Genomic DNA, 14,607 nt, shown 5'->3' on the forward strand with positions numbered 1-14,607 from the left:
AGCTGCCACAGTAACACATTGAACGTGCCTCATGGGTACCATCCAGCTAAAACCCTTCGATAACTTACTTTGCACAAAACAAAGAGTCAAGAAGGAGAAGACAACAACACTAGGTTTAGTCAGGCAATTTTTGACGGTTTTTGCTGCTGGTTGGACAAGCTCTGATTGTTAATGTGAAGAGGTACATTATATATTACACACACACACACCTTACAGTGTAATTCTCAGGGAAAATGTCTTATGTTTTTTAAATTTAGCAGGACTCTGCATCTGACTTCAGAAATCCTAGTGCTTAGTTTATGAGCTTCCTTTCTTCTTGACTTTACTCTAAATGCATGTGCAGGACAGTGAACTGCAGACAGAAAAATAAGTAACTAAAAACCAACTTATTGAAAACATGCAAAGATCTTTAATATTTTTAAAAAGGAGGAGAGGTGATAAGGACATTTCCCTTGTTCCTTCACCCCAAGTTGTAGGATTATGTTTAAAAGAGATAAAGCTCACATTATTCATAGTAAAAATGAAAAATAAAGTTGTGATTTCATTTCAGTAACAAATCCATGGAAAATCCTACAGTCTCTCCAATACTGAAAGTAAACAAAAATGTTTTGGTTGGTTGGTTTTGTATGTGTTTTTCTGCATGAATCTACTGTCAAGTTAGGGGAATATTGGCACTGTAACATTCAACCACCCAAATCATCTGGGTTAAATGACCATGGGCTAAATGCTAGCCCAGCTGAAGTCAGTGGAAAAAATGCCCATTAATTTCAGTGTGACTGACATTTAGTCTTAAATATTTTGTTTTGGATGATTTCTAAATATTCAGTGGGGAAAATTTAATTTTGATTGATGAATAGTTTGTACTGCAAATTCTCATGATGATTAAACATTTTATAATACATTTTACTACCCTTCTTTCTCTGAGAAGATATAAAACTTCCCCTTGAACTTCAGAATAATTTCACACAGTGGAACCAAATTAATAAAAAGACTTCCGGATACCTTACTTTTTTAATTCCTGCACTAATTTTTAACCCTAAGTTTCCTAGTTCTTGTGTACTTTAGCACCATTAATATCATCTCTGTTTTTAACTCAGTATAATGTTAGCATCATTTCTTGTGTACATCTATAGCAATGTGTTAATACAGAGTTCAGCTACAGAGTGAATTTGCCATCAGCATATAGCATGTTTATTAAGGGCTAACGTGGGAGTTAGCTTTACAGCATTTCAAACAGTGCTGGCACTTGATGATAACAGGTTGTCCCTGTATTGCTACTTGGAACCCAAAAAGCTGCTGCCTTTGTCGCCGCATGCTACTAGACAAAGTGAATGATCCAGATCTGAATATGCCAAGATGAAAACCAATTTCAGAGCTCAAAACAATCATAATACTCTGCACTTACATACCATTTTTCAACCAAAGATGGCAAAGTGTTTCATTTAGATGAAAATGGGTTACTGCTGTTGTGCGGATAGAGAAACCAAAGCAGAGAGCAGCTGGATGAATTACACAAGGTCATGCAATGAGCCAGAACTAGAACCCTAGTCTCCTGAGACTTTCTCCTCACACTCTATCCACTACTAAACCATGCTGAAAGAACTATGGCACTTATACAATGTGGTTTGCGAAATATTCTGTTAAAACTTGAAGGTTGAAACTTAGGATTTGGGTTCTAATGGCCTGTATTGGTAGGAATTATTGTGCAGTAACCTTTTGAATCAACAAGTCATTCAGGGATGTAGTATACTTTTTAACTGATAACATTTTCTTAATAAAACTATACTCAGCCGAAACAATTCCATGCACTATTGTGAAGTAGGGCAAAGGATCTGATAGTGTAAAGGGAGAGGGACTGTATTGGGCTTGGCTCAAACCAAGAGTCTGCTGTAAAGAAAGATCAATAAATTAATTATGTTCTCTGTGCGCCCGTGTCTACAATTGCTCACTTTTTACACTGCATCCTGCTCATGTTTTTGTTGTTTTCCTCCATCGTAAAGTCACAGTGATGAATAGTAATGACACATTGTTTTGCCCTGCCCTTGGCAATCATTTCCAGGTAAACCATTTGAGTATGAAATACCTGGTTCCTTGTCTACCAGGCAATTAGTGGGCACAGCAGCCCTCACAAAGGTTAGTGGTAGCAGGATTTTGATTTCAACCCACCTCTATTTTTTCTTGGACTGAAAACTTCCCCTCTTGTGGGAATGTAAATTTGTAGGCGCGAGATGGAAACGGGAAGGAGCATGGGAAGAAAACATTTTGAGATTTCCCTTGCACATTTTCTCACAATTTTTCCAAAGGGTTCAGGCCCAAATCCTGTAGAGTTCAGGGGCCATGAGAGTCACAGAGCCCTCTATGCCAATTCCAGTATTCTCTGCCCTTCTTTCCCCCTCCCTCCAAACTCTGGTTCCCAAAATCTCTACTCCACAACTGTCCCCTTTAATTCCCATTGATTTAAATGGCAGTGTAAATGTTGAGTGAGAATGTTTGTCCCTAACCTTTTTGTAAACAATACTAGCCCATTCTGATTAAATAATACGAGCCCTGATTAAATAAGCCTTGTCTACATTACAAACATGTGTTGGTATAACTATGTCGCTCACACCTCTGAGCAACGCAGTTATACCTATACCTAAATCCCAGTGCAGACAGGGCTACGTCCATGGGAGGGCTTCTCCCATCAACATAGCGACCACCTCTCAGAAGTTCTCTGGTCGGCGAAGGTAGCATCTTCAGTAAGCGCTACAGCGGCGCATTGTGCCACTGCAGCACTGTAAGTGTAACAAGCCCCAAGTCTGTTGAAGCTAGTGAATTAAACCAGTTCAAAATTGTGGTAAGTGAAATTATATTTAGTCCTACTATGAGTGCAGGGACTGGACAAGATGACCTTTCGAGGTCCCTTCTAGTCCTATGATTCCATTGTTAGATTCAGCTCCCGTATCTTAACTTATATATTATGTATTGGTCAGAAATACGGGGACTAAATCCTGAGAGGTGGCGAGCATCCACTTTGAGGGAAACCTCATATTGCTCTAAAGCCAGTTAAGGTTCCAGGTGCTCAGCATCATTCAGGATTTAGTCTCTCTCTCAAGTCATTTTTATATTTCTGCTTCCCATCCTGACTAATCACAAAGGGCCTGATTTGCAGCTGATATAACTTCACTGACTTCAATGGAGGAGAAATGCCAATGTACACCACCTGAGAATCTGGCCCAATACATGATAAAGGTGCAAGCAAAGGAAAATAAAATTTTTCAAACCTCAGAGTCTTGGCTCAAAGTTGGGTCAAAGGTTTGGTTCAATTCATTCTTGGTTCAACCACTGCTGGCCCTGTGTAAATGAGAAAGCAGTTTAAGAACATGTGAGTGCAACCAAAGTTATATTTGTGCACTCTCTAATAAGATATGCATTTAAATAAAGGAACTGATTGATATTTTAAATACCATTAGCTCCTTGGTTTGCACATCTAGATCAATAAGAAGTGCAATTATCAGCACAGAATGACCTAAAGTACTGCTAATATAATAAATCTTAGTCATCTACCTCAGGAACAATAGTCAGAATTATGAAGAGAGAAAGTTTTTATGTCTGTGAATCAGTTCTAACAGTACATGGTCTGAAATGAGTGCCAGTTGAGATGCATCATGAAGTCTCATAAGCCCCCCATTTCGTTAGGAGTAGATAAACATTAAAACATTTGATTGGTCTTGGATAACCTGGTATACACAAATAGAGCAACTGCAGAAAATAAAATAACCCAGTATGCCTGGTACCCTAAAGTTATGCAACGGCCATTTGCTGGCTCAGAAATATAACCTGACGATGGAGACCAAGGGAGTAGATTCTCAGCTGTTATAGCTCCCTTGAAGTCAATATGGATTGTGTCTAACAAATTCCTCCCAAAGCACTGTAAATCTAAAAACAATATGTAGCATATTTTGTAGGTGGACCACTAGCAGCCTGGGCATACTGTATGTGGCACAAAGATGTATTTCTAGGTATCTTGGTAGTAGATAGAGGGGGTGTTTTGGTTTCATTTGTTTGTTTGTTTTGACTTTGGGGAAGCAGGTAGAGAAAAATCAATCACAGTTATTTCACCGGGGAAAAAAACCTGAGTAATATATACTGTTACTTTAAACAAACAATTAATTGCTGCATCTCTCTCTATCCTGTCTCAATCTCAGAGATAAAAGATAGAAGGCTAAGGTTATACATTGTAATATTTTACACTTGTATACTTTACATTTTACAAAAGGGCTGTACACATCTTAACTAATTAAGCAACACAACACATTTGGGTAGTAGTAATCTCCATTTTACCGATGTTGAAACTGAGGTACAGAGAAGATGACTTGGCTTATCACCAAGAAAGTCAATGGCACAACTAAGATTTCCTGATTCCCAGTTTTTGGCTCAGTCCATTCGTCCTTGATCTTTCTCTAGTATATATGATCTATTAAATAGTGCTTCTTTTAACAGACATTTAACAATTGCTGGATTGAAAAGGGGCTATGAATATCAAAGTTCCACCAACACAATTGCGGATACATACCTAGCAAAAATGTAGGAAATGGCTTTGCAGCATTTGAAAAGAAATAAGCATTATTCAACAGCTTTCATGACTGAAGATGACATTCCAGTTTCCAATCCACTAAAGGATTTTGTACTCATTTATTCTGACCTGGTGAATGTTGGCAAATGGGTAATTGCTAGAGGAATCTACAATCTGAAATGGGGAGACCAAGCCTTTGAGAATGATGTTAGCATGCTTTCAAGGAGGGAAAGAAGTTATGACCCACAGTAAGCATACTTAAAGGTATTCCCTTTGACTGATACTTGATCACATTTGCTAGAACTGTCCATTATTGAAATATTCTTCTTTATAAAAAGATGTTGGAAGATTAATTGCATCTGCTTTTTAGACTCATAAAACTAGTAATCTATCCAAAAGAAAAATGAAAGATATGTGAAAGTAAGTCAAAAGAACAACATAATCCTCTTTCTCTGGACAAAACTATAGATTACTCAAACAGCAAATTTAGTGCATCTCACTACAAATGTTATATGTACTCATATTATTTAAAACTCTGGAATTCCTAAATTCGACTATTGTCTCAGTAAACAACCTTATAGGTTTGTCTTGGTATAGTGCTTTGTCCATCTCATTTGCTTTCTTTTATTTTTTTCTTTTCCTTTAGCTGTGTCATCAGGCTAACAGTATACCCGTTAGGGTTTAGATTCAGTGAATATTCTGCCTGACTCTCACACTACAAAATACTGACTGTTTCTCCTGAAAAAAAACATTTTTTGTTTGATTTAAATGAACCATAATCATTGTGTTCTGATTTTCTTCTCTTCATTTCTCTTTTATTCTTCACAATTTTGCAATTCACTGAGTGTCATAAATTTGATTCTTAAAAAGGGGTGTTGTCATTTGGTTTTTACTCTTAAGAATCTTTCTAGGGCACTTCACAGCAGGTTTCCTTTATTAGATGAATTCATTATATCAATCTCCTTATAATGTAGTGTCCTTATTTTTCCTTTATTACTTCCTTTGATGGTTTGTGGGTCTTTTACTAGTATTAGGTATTTTAAGTACTCTGATAGTTCTCCACTCTAAAGGAGCTTAATCCTGATTTTAGATACACAGCCATATATGGTCCCAATCCTGCCAGATGCTGAGTGAAGTCAGTTCGAGACTGTACACCCTTCAAGACTGGAGTGACAAGCTTTTGAGCCACACAGAGCTCTTCTTCTGTTCTAGGAAAGGTACTCCAAGCATCACAGCTAAATGCAAAGTAGAACGGATTGTTTAGCATCAGCAGAAACAGTGCATATTCTAAAGGACCATTCAAGGTAGAAGAGTTAAGGTGCCACATCCTATGACTGCAGAGGTGTTAAGGAGCCAATCTACCTTGAATGGTCTCTTAGAACATGTACTAACTCTACTGATGCTAAACAATCTGTTCCACCTGGCATTTAGCCGTGACGCTTGGAGTACATTTCCCAGACTGGTAGAGCTCTGTGTGACTCGAAAGCTTGTCTCTCTCACCAGCTGAAATTGGGCCAGTAAAAGATATTATTTCACCCACCTTGTGTCTCTAATATCCTGGAACCAACTGGCTACAACTATGTAACTTACAGAATGATTGTCATTAGAGTAATTTCTACCCTATTACGTTCCCATAGAACACTCAAGGGTTTCATCACTAGACATTTTCATAAAGATAAAATCAGTCTGTGAATACTAGACATATTTGGTGAAAATTTTGCAAATATTGGACAATGCAATCAAAATAACTATTCACTGAAATATTCAGATGTTTTCTTTAATTAACCATTTTTGTTAACAATCCAGGGTACAGAGGTAGCAGCGTACATTTCTACTTAGCAAACTTCTTAACTCCTTGCACCACAAGCAGGTGTTGATTTCATTAAAAAACAAAACTAGCGCTAGCTGCTTTCCAAACAGAGGAAGATAGTCCCTTCCCAGAAGAGCACAGTTAAAGAAGTACTTCCTCTTCCTATGTGAAAGCAGAACCTTACTTTCCCAAAGCTGACAAAAATGGACCAAATTTTCTGTCAGTCTGACTCCACCACTGCTAGTATAATTTGGAACAATGATGATGATATACTTTATAACTAGGGCTAACAATTAATTGCAGTTAACTCACACAATTAACTCAAAAAAATAATGCAGTTAATCACAGTTTTAATCGCACTATTAAACAATAGAACACTAATCAACATTTATTAAATATTTTGGATATTTTTCGACATTTTCATACATATTTTAATGTATGCTGTAATTGAAATCAAAGTGTATATTTTTATTACAAATATTTGCACTGTAAAAATGATAAACAAAACAAACAGTATTTTTAATTCACCTCATACAAGTACTGTAGTGCAATCTTTGTTGTGAAAGTGCAACTTACAAATGCAGATTTTTTTTTTACATAACTGCACTCAAAAAAAAAATGTAAAATTTCAGAGCCTGCAAGTCCACTCAGTCCTACTTCTTGTACAGCCAATCTCTAAGACAAACAATCACTCAAACAAATGTATATTGTTTTATTGTTGAATGCAAGGGGTTTTGTACATAATTCTACATTTGTAAGTTCAACTTTCATAATAAAGAGATTCTACTACAGTACTTGTATTAGGTGAATGGAAAAGTATTATTTATTTTGTTTTTTTACAGTGCAAATACTTGTAATAAAAATAAATATAAAGTGAGCACTGTGCACTTTGTATTCTGTGTTATAATTGAAATCAATATATTTGAAAATGTAGAAAACATCAAAAATATTTAAATAAATGGTTTTCTATTACTGTTTAACAGTACAATTAATCATGATTAATTTTTTTAATCTCTTGACAGCCCTGTTTATAACTCAGCTTAACTTCAGAAAATTGCAGTTACAAATTGAAAAAAACATTGGTAACATTGCCAGCATTGTCTATAAAATATTAAGGGTCTACATTTTTAGAAATATGTGTGCATAAATTGTATGGACTATCACCCAGGGTGGGATCGTCAGTCTAATTCTCCTCCTGCTGAAGGGTATGTCCAAACTCCAATAGTGTGGTATGAATGCAGCTTGTGTAGACATACAAGAGCTAGTGTTAATCCAGCCAGCTCAGGTACCGAAGCAGTGAAGCTCTGGCAGCATGCACTTCAGCACAGCTGTTCAAGCCTGCCTGGAATTCTGGGTAATTACTCATGCAGCTAGCCCATGTGGAAGCATGAGATGTCATGGCTTCACTGCTACTCATACACAACCTATCTAGATTGTGGCAAATTGCCAGCACTATTATGATGAGTCTCGCGCTTTCTCTCCTTGGGGGGGGTGTTCAGGGCACCATTTCTTGCCCCTGAATTGGAATATTAATTGCTCCCCTAGTGTCCTTGAGGAGGGGAGTGGAGAGGGAGGGACCTGGGCCCGCCCTCTACTCCAGGTCCCAGCCCAGGGGCCCTGAGGATAGTAGTGAACCACTTGAACTGACGGTTCCTTCCCCTGGGCTACTTCCCTCTCCTGCCTTGTGTGGGGCTTCCTGCCCTCCCTCTGCACAAGCCAGGTGCCCCTTCCCTAGGGTCTTGGACTTCTTAGTCCACCGCAGCACTCCTCCAAACTTTCCTCTGCTTCTCTTCAAACTGTTCTCTGCTCCAACACCAATCTTCTCTGCTCCAACTCCTTCAAACTGTTCTCTGCTCCAATACCAATCCTTTCTGCTCCAACTCCCACATTGTCTGATTGAAGCAGGGGTTTTTATCATGTGACTGGCTTCAGATGCTCTAATTGGCTTCAGGTGCTCTAGTTAATCTATAGCAAACTTTCTTCCCCTTACAGGGAATAAGGCTCCCTTCTAACACTCTCCTGCTGCCCTCTGGCCATGTTGTATCACAAGATTAAACCTAACTTGCGTATCTGTACACGAGCTGCAATCACATCCCATGTATGTATGTAGTCATACCCAAAATCAATGGTAAAACTCACATGGGAGCAGACAGACCAATGCTAAGAACTTTTCAAAACCCCATGCTCCATGAATGCATGCAAGCCTGGTCTATACATTCTGAAAGGTATGTGTATGATTAAATCTTCAACTAGCAGTTGTCTGAGGTACTTTGTGCATACGAAACTGCACATATACTTATAAGTAGATCTGGGTAAAATTCTATATGAATACTTCTGTCAAAAAAATGTAGGTTCAGCAACGAGAACCTTTCATGAATTTGTGTTGGCAAAACTGTTTTGGTAAAAAAACCTGAACCAAGTTCAGAAAAAAATTAAAACATTGTTTCATTTCAAATATGTCAAAACAAAATGTTTTGTCATTTCAAAAGAACTTTTCATTTAAAAAATTTCTTTAATTTTATTGATCAAGCATTTTTAAATGGTTGAAATCAAAACAAAAAAATTTAGCTTGACTCAAAATTAGTTTTTTCGACTTTTTTTTTTATTTGCCAAACATTTTTAATTGTTTTTCAGTTACAACCAAAACTAACTTTTTTTTCCTCCAATTTTTCAGAATTGTCAGGGAACCAAACATATCTGTTATTCTCCCAGCTCTGCTTGTAAGATATCAGCCCTTAACTTCTTGCTAAATTTGTGACACTGAAACTAAAACTTCTTGGTTTAATTGGGTATTTTCTCTGCTAACTGACTCAAATACCTGAAACTACTTATTCTACCACTCTGAAGATTGAGTGACATGACAATACCTAACTTTTAATATCACTTGTGTGCCTTTCCCAACACTGGCTTATGCCTCTATCCAGAAATAAATCTTAAGAAAACCTAGATGAAAAGTTGTAAATTATAACAAATTAAAAAGCAAATTCAACACTAATGCATAGTACTCTAGTTTCTAGTCATATTACATTTATGTAAATCAGTATCTTAGAGAGGCTCAGAAAGTGCAACACTTTTAGCAATGTACAAAGTGGGAATAAGTTTTCTTATATTGGTACATTGAGTATTTTGCGAGTTGTGAAAAATCTGTTAGTGTAATGGAGAATTGTAGATGCAGTTATATGTCAACAGAATAGGCCCCTAAAGATATGAAAGCAAGCAAGGTGCAAATCAATTTTTTTCACAACACATCATGTGATTTAATATAAGCTAGATATCACCTAACACAATGAGATTTAATGTTATGCATCATAATTTCAACTGGATGCTTGAATGACTGGAAGCAGCAGGTTTAACCCATTCCAACTGCATAACAGCTTTTTTTAAAAATACATGTTTACTAGTAGAGACAAACTATTCATGGATAAAACTCAATAGCTGGTATTCTGTTGCTTCTTACATATTTTATTTTAGGCTCAGCAATTTGCCAGCTAACTGTACAATCTGTCTTAGAAATGTGTGCAGTTTAATAAAATTGTAGTTAATTCTGCTCCTTGAATTGTATAAAGGTCTTCTTATTCCATATGAATCCATTAAACCTCAGAGAATAGCATACATCATGGCTTATGATGACAATATCTATACACTATTCACTTAACAGAGATAGAAAATACAAATTTTTATTATTATAATTATTTTTTTTAAATGAGGGAAAAATTAAAGTAATTTTAGTAATGAAATTATTTAGGACGCTGTGCCAGGGCCTAATATTGATAAGTGCTGAGCTCTCAAAGCTTTACATTTAAGACAGTGATCTATTGCACTTCTCGGAATTTGCCTTAGTTTGACAAATATGAACTTTTTTCTGCTCATGGAATATCGTGATCAGATCATGGTTTCCCATAATGTATTTGTGATGTTTTCTCCCAATTCTATGGACTAAACTGTGGCACTAAGAACACCTGTATTCATGCCCTATATGCTATTGTAACAATCTTTGTATAAAGTATGCCTTGTGAGTTGCCATTTGAAAACTAATAACTTGTTGATCATTAATATTCTTGCATGATATAAGTACACAGTAGGTATTAAGAGTTATGAATATAAGCTGGAATTATGACTAAAGTGTGTGTAAACCAAGTACATTGGGGGGATTTAGTAAACAAGTCTTCCCAAGAAAAAGGAATAGGTTTTTCCAACCTGGGATTGACTCCAAAGTACTTTGAAAGACAATGAGAATGTATTATCACATAAACAGACCCATCAAGCTAACAAGGGGTGGAGACAAACATCATACTGTCAGCAAGGTATCTACACCCAGCAGGACAGAGAAGCGTGGTCAGAGCTTTGCATTTTCATATAATACACTGCAAAGGTTTACTGGTCTATGAAGATGGCAGTTGGAGAGGGCTGATTGAACCTCAAGTGATACGCAATTGAATCAACTGATTGTATACAATATTACTGTATTCTAAAAGTGTACACATTGCCGTCTTGGCTAAAAGTCAATGACACTCTGGTTATCATCATTGTGAAATGTACGTATTAACACAATATTAGGAAATATATGGATATATAAACTTAATGATACTATGTTTTAAAGTCTGTGGCCAAACAGGGAGAAACACTTTCCAGCCCTGGCAGGAGAGAAGGCAACTATTTAATATTATGAATCATTCACAACTACCTGTGTCCTATGTAAATTAAGTATGGTGGAATCAAAACAATGAAATCCCCATTCACATAAAGGGGGATGGGAAGCCCATGACCAGCATGAGGTCATTCTGCCTCTTGAAACAAAGTCATTGAACTTTGGACAATATAAGCAAATACCAAAACCATCTTTGGCCTCCATCAATAGACAGAAACAGGAGGCCAGAACTCTTGCAAGCTGAGAAAGATGGGTCCTTTCACCAAGGGGGTTGAAGTCTCTGGGAACTGAATTTAGGTGAGAGAAACATCTTAAAGCCTGCTTCTTGCTAGGTTAAGTTTTAGACTTTGAGATATGTGTTTTCATTTTTGCTTTACTCATAACCCTTTCTAACTTTATTCCTTTTACATGGCATCACTTAACCTATATCCTCTTATTTATGCATTTGTTTTATTCTTACTATAAACCAACTCAGTGCTGTGTTTAAATGGAAGTGTATATTTACCCCAGTTAATATGTTGTGATGTGTTTTTGTTTCTTTAGAGGAACAAAAGAACCATATTATTTCTCTGAACTATCCAGAAGAGGATCAAACATTGCAGAGCACATGAATTTGGAGAAATTCTGAACTGGGAGTGTGTTGGGGTCCCCTTGCTGTTTGTAACCAAGGCTGGTGGAAGCTGGAGCGGGGCTGTAGACAGGCTTCTGGGGTCAGAGAGGCTGAACCAGGACTGTCTAAGCACACAGACACCTGGGTGTGAACTGCATGCTTGTAGGCTAGTTATGAGTGTCCTAGATTGGGAGCTACAGCCAGGGCCAGCTCTAACTTTTTTGCTGCCCCAAGCAAAAAAGAAGAGTTCCGCCCCGCCCTACCCCCCCCGTGAGCGCTGCCCAAAGCCCCGCACCCGAGCGTCACACCGCCTGAAGCCCCGCCCCCTCAGAGCGCTGCGCCGCGCCAAGCCTCCGTCCCCCCGAGCACCGCGCTGTGCCAAGCCCCCACCCGCCTCCAAGCGCCATGCTGCTCTAAGCCCCCGCCTCCCCTCTGAGCGCTGCCCTAAGCCCCCGCCCCTCCTGAGCGATGCACCAAGCCCCCAGCTGCCCTCCGAGCGACACGCCAAGCCCCCACCCCGCTCCTCCAGTGCCGCCCCAAGCCCCACCCCCAGTGCCCTCCAAAGCCCCACCCCCTGAGTGCCCCGCACCGTGCAAGCACCGTCCCGCCCGAAGCCCCACCTCTCCGAGCGCTGGGCCGCAGAAACAAACCAAAAAAACCCCTCCAGCGCTGCCCTGAAGAACCAAAAAAAAAAAAAACCCCACCAGAACGCCGCTCTGCCCCAAGGTGCCGCCCCAAGCACATGCTTGGTCAGCTGGTGCCTGGAGCCGTCCCTGGCTGCAGCAGTGAGGCACTCCGAGACACTCCACAGGCGGTGACAACCCCTTACTTGTCTGGATTGTACCACAAACACCATCACATAAGCACAGACAGCTTTCTGAGAGTGTTCATTCTCTAAGTTTTGCTTGTTAATGAAAGTGGTCAGTTCCTTGGAGGGAGTTTCTGTTCTCTGATTAAAAGTGCATCTGTAGTCATCCAAAGAGCATTTGCCCCTGCTAATTTACTTTCCATATACTCTCACATGATTGGAGAGTGAAATTCACCACTGTGCAGAAGATCCACACAAAATGTATCTATGCTATTCTTTCCGCAAAAATTCATACCAATGAAAAATCACTCATTCCACTGTTCAGACAAAATGAACACAAAAGCCCCATAAACACAGCTAAAGCAAATTCATTTTAAAGTATTAATGGGGAATTTTTGTGACATTTGTTCAATCCTACCAAGAATATACATTCTCATATGTATGTGTGTGTGTGTGTGTGTGTGTGTGTGTGTGTGTGTGTGTATTTATTTAGAAAATAAATTGAAGTATTTTGCTTTCTTGCTCTAAAACTTTAGATGTAGCCTGGGATGCACATAGGTATATGGGTTATGCCTATACTGCAATCAGAGGGTGTGATTACAGCTTGAGCAGACTACAGCAGTGTGCACTTCAGTGAAGATTGTACAAGCTCATCTAGATCTGGATAATTACTCATGGAGCTGGCCCACAATGAAGCACACGTTGGTGCAGTTCCATAGCTCCAGAACCTGAGTTTGCTACATTAATACTGGCTTGAGTATGACTGCTCAAGCTGCATCACACACTGTGATTACAATATAGCCCTAACTTTGGAGATAGGGCACTAGACTGGGAATCAGGAGACTTGGGTTCTATTTCTAGTTTTACTATTGACTATGACCTTGGGCAAAATCACTCACGGCCTGATTCTTGAAGTGCTGTGAATCCTCAAAGCCATTAAATTCATTAATGACCAACATTTTCCTATGCTAGGTTAAATTCAAAGGGTACTGCCTTTTCATTGCCTGCGGTAGTTGCAGATTTTAAATTAATTACCGTGCTTACCAATAGCTGAAGTTTTGTTAACACATGCTGTCAACACTGATTTAGCCCTTCCCACGCTCACAACAGTCAAGTTGTTTTAATAAAAAGGCATATTTAAACAAGGAGCCTGAATACATTAGACTATAATAGCATAGCTGAGTGTAAATTGGAAATTTGTGTGATGTAGAACATCAAACTGCATTCCACCAAAAAGAAGAAGAAGAAGAAGAAAAAAAACACACCCGTTCAAGCTTCAAAACAGTGAATTTCAAATTTAATTGCAGTTTCATAGTAGTACATTCTTTTACAATATTTTGGAATTTTCCTATAAAGTACAGTACATAGAAAAATAGCAATATAATAGGCTTTTCTTCCATTCATGAAGGTGGGAATTATGCTTGTACATCAGGGCAAAATGTTAGCTTACTATACATAAGAATATAAAATCCATGATTGTGGATCATAATGTGATTATTAGTACAGTAAAGAATACATCTTCCATCATTCAGATGTAATGGAGAATAGTCACTGAATTATTTCAGAGAACTGAGGGAATTTTCAAAGTAATTAAGGGAACTTACAGTGCAGATATTGTGCGACAGTTTTCTTAGATAATAAAGGTTGTACTTAGAGCTGGTTGAAAGTTTTCTGACAGAACAAAATAAAAAACCCTCAAGAAATTAAAAGGAGTTTACGTCTTCCTACATCAAGATGCTTTAAAAAAAAAAAAAACTATCACCAAACCATAAATCAATTAGTATTGGCCATACCATTACTATTAATTAAACAACTCTTATCACATTATATTGCTTGTTTGTACCATCCTTATTTCATTAGTGCTAATTGGAAATAATTACAACTGATATGTGAAATACTTAATTAAAAGATTTATCTAGTACTGTTGCCATGATTCCTTGGAGTCATGTATTTCATTGCCAGGCACCTTGCTGGTATCTGTGAAGCTTTTGCAAGGTTTTTGACAAAATCCTGTGTTTTTTTTCCTCCTTAGGAGCCAGGCTATCATCATTCAGGAACTAATCTAAATCCTAGGACTCACCTTTGCTTCAAAAAAATCAACACACACAAGGCAAGCGCTGACATGGGTTTTAACATGGACTTTCACTATTTAGTAAATACATTGGGTACACTTGGA

The 14,607-nt window shown here is 38.1% G+C and overlaps 1 long non-coding RNA gene across 1 annotated transcript in view; it reads right to left on the minus strand.

Moving 5' to 3' along the window:
* LOC120372338 overlaps positions 1 to 14,607 on the minus strand; it is a 95,064-nt gene that overhangs the window by 9,812 nt on the left and 70,645 nt on the right. Inside the window, exon 2 of the long non-coding RNA XR_005584905.1 lies at positions 3,264 to 3,333. This is a non-coding gene — a long non-coding RNA (uncharacterized LOC120372338). The remainder of the gene's footprint in view (positions 1 to 3,263; positions 3,334 to 14,607) is intronic.

Source organism: Mauremys reevesii, linkage group 9 (assembly GCF_016161935.1).
Source record: "Mauremys reevesii isolate NIE-2019 linkage group 9, ASM1616193v1, whole genome shotgun sequence".
NCBI classification, from domain to species: Eukaryota; Metazoa; Chordata; order Testudines; family Geoemydidae; genus Mauremys; species Mauremys reevesii.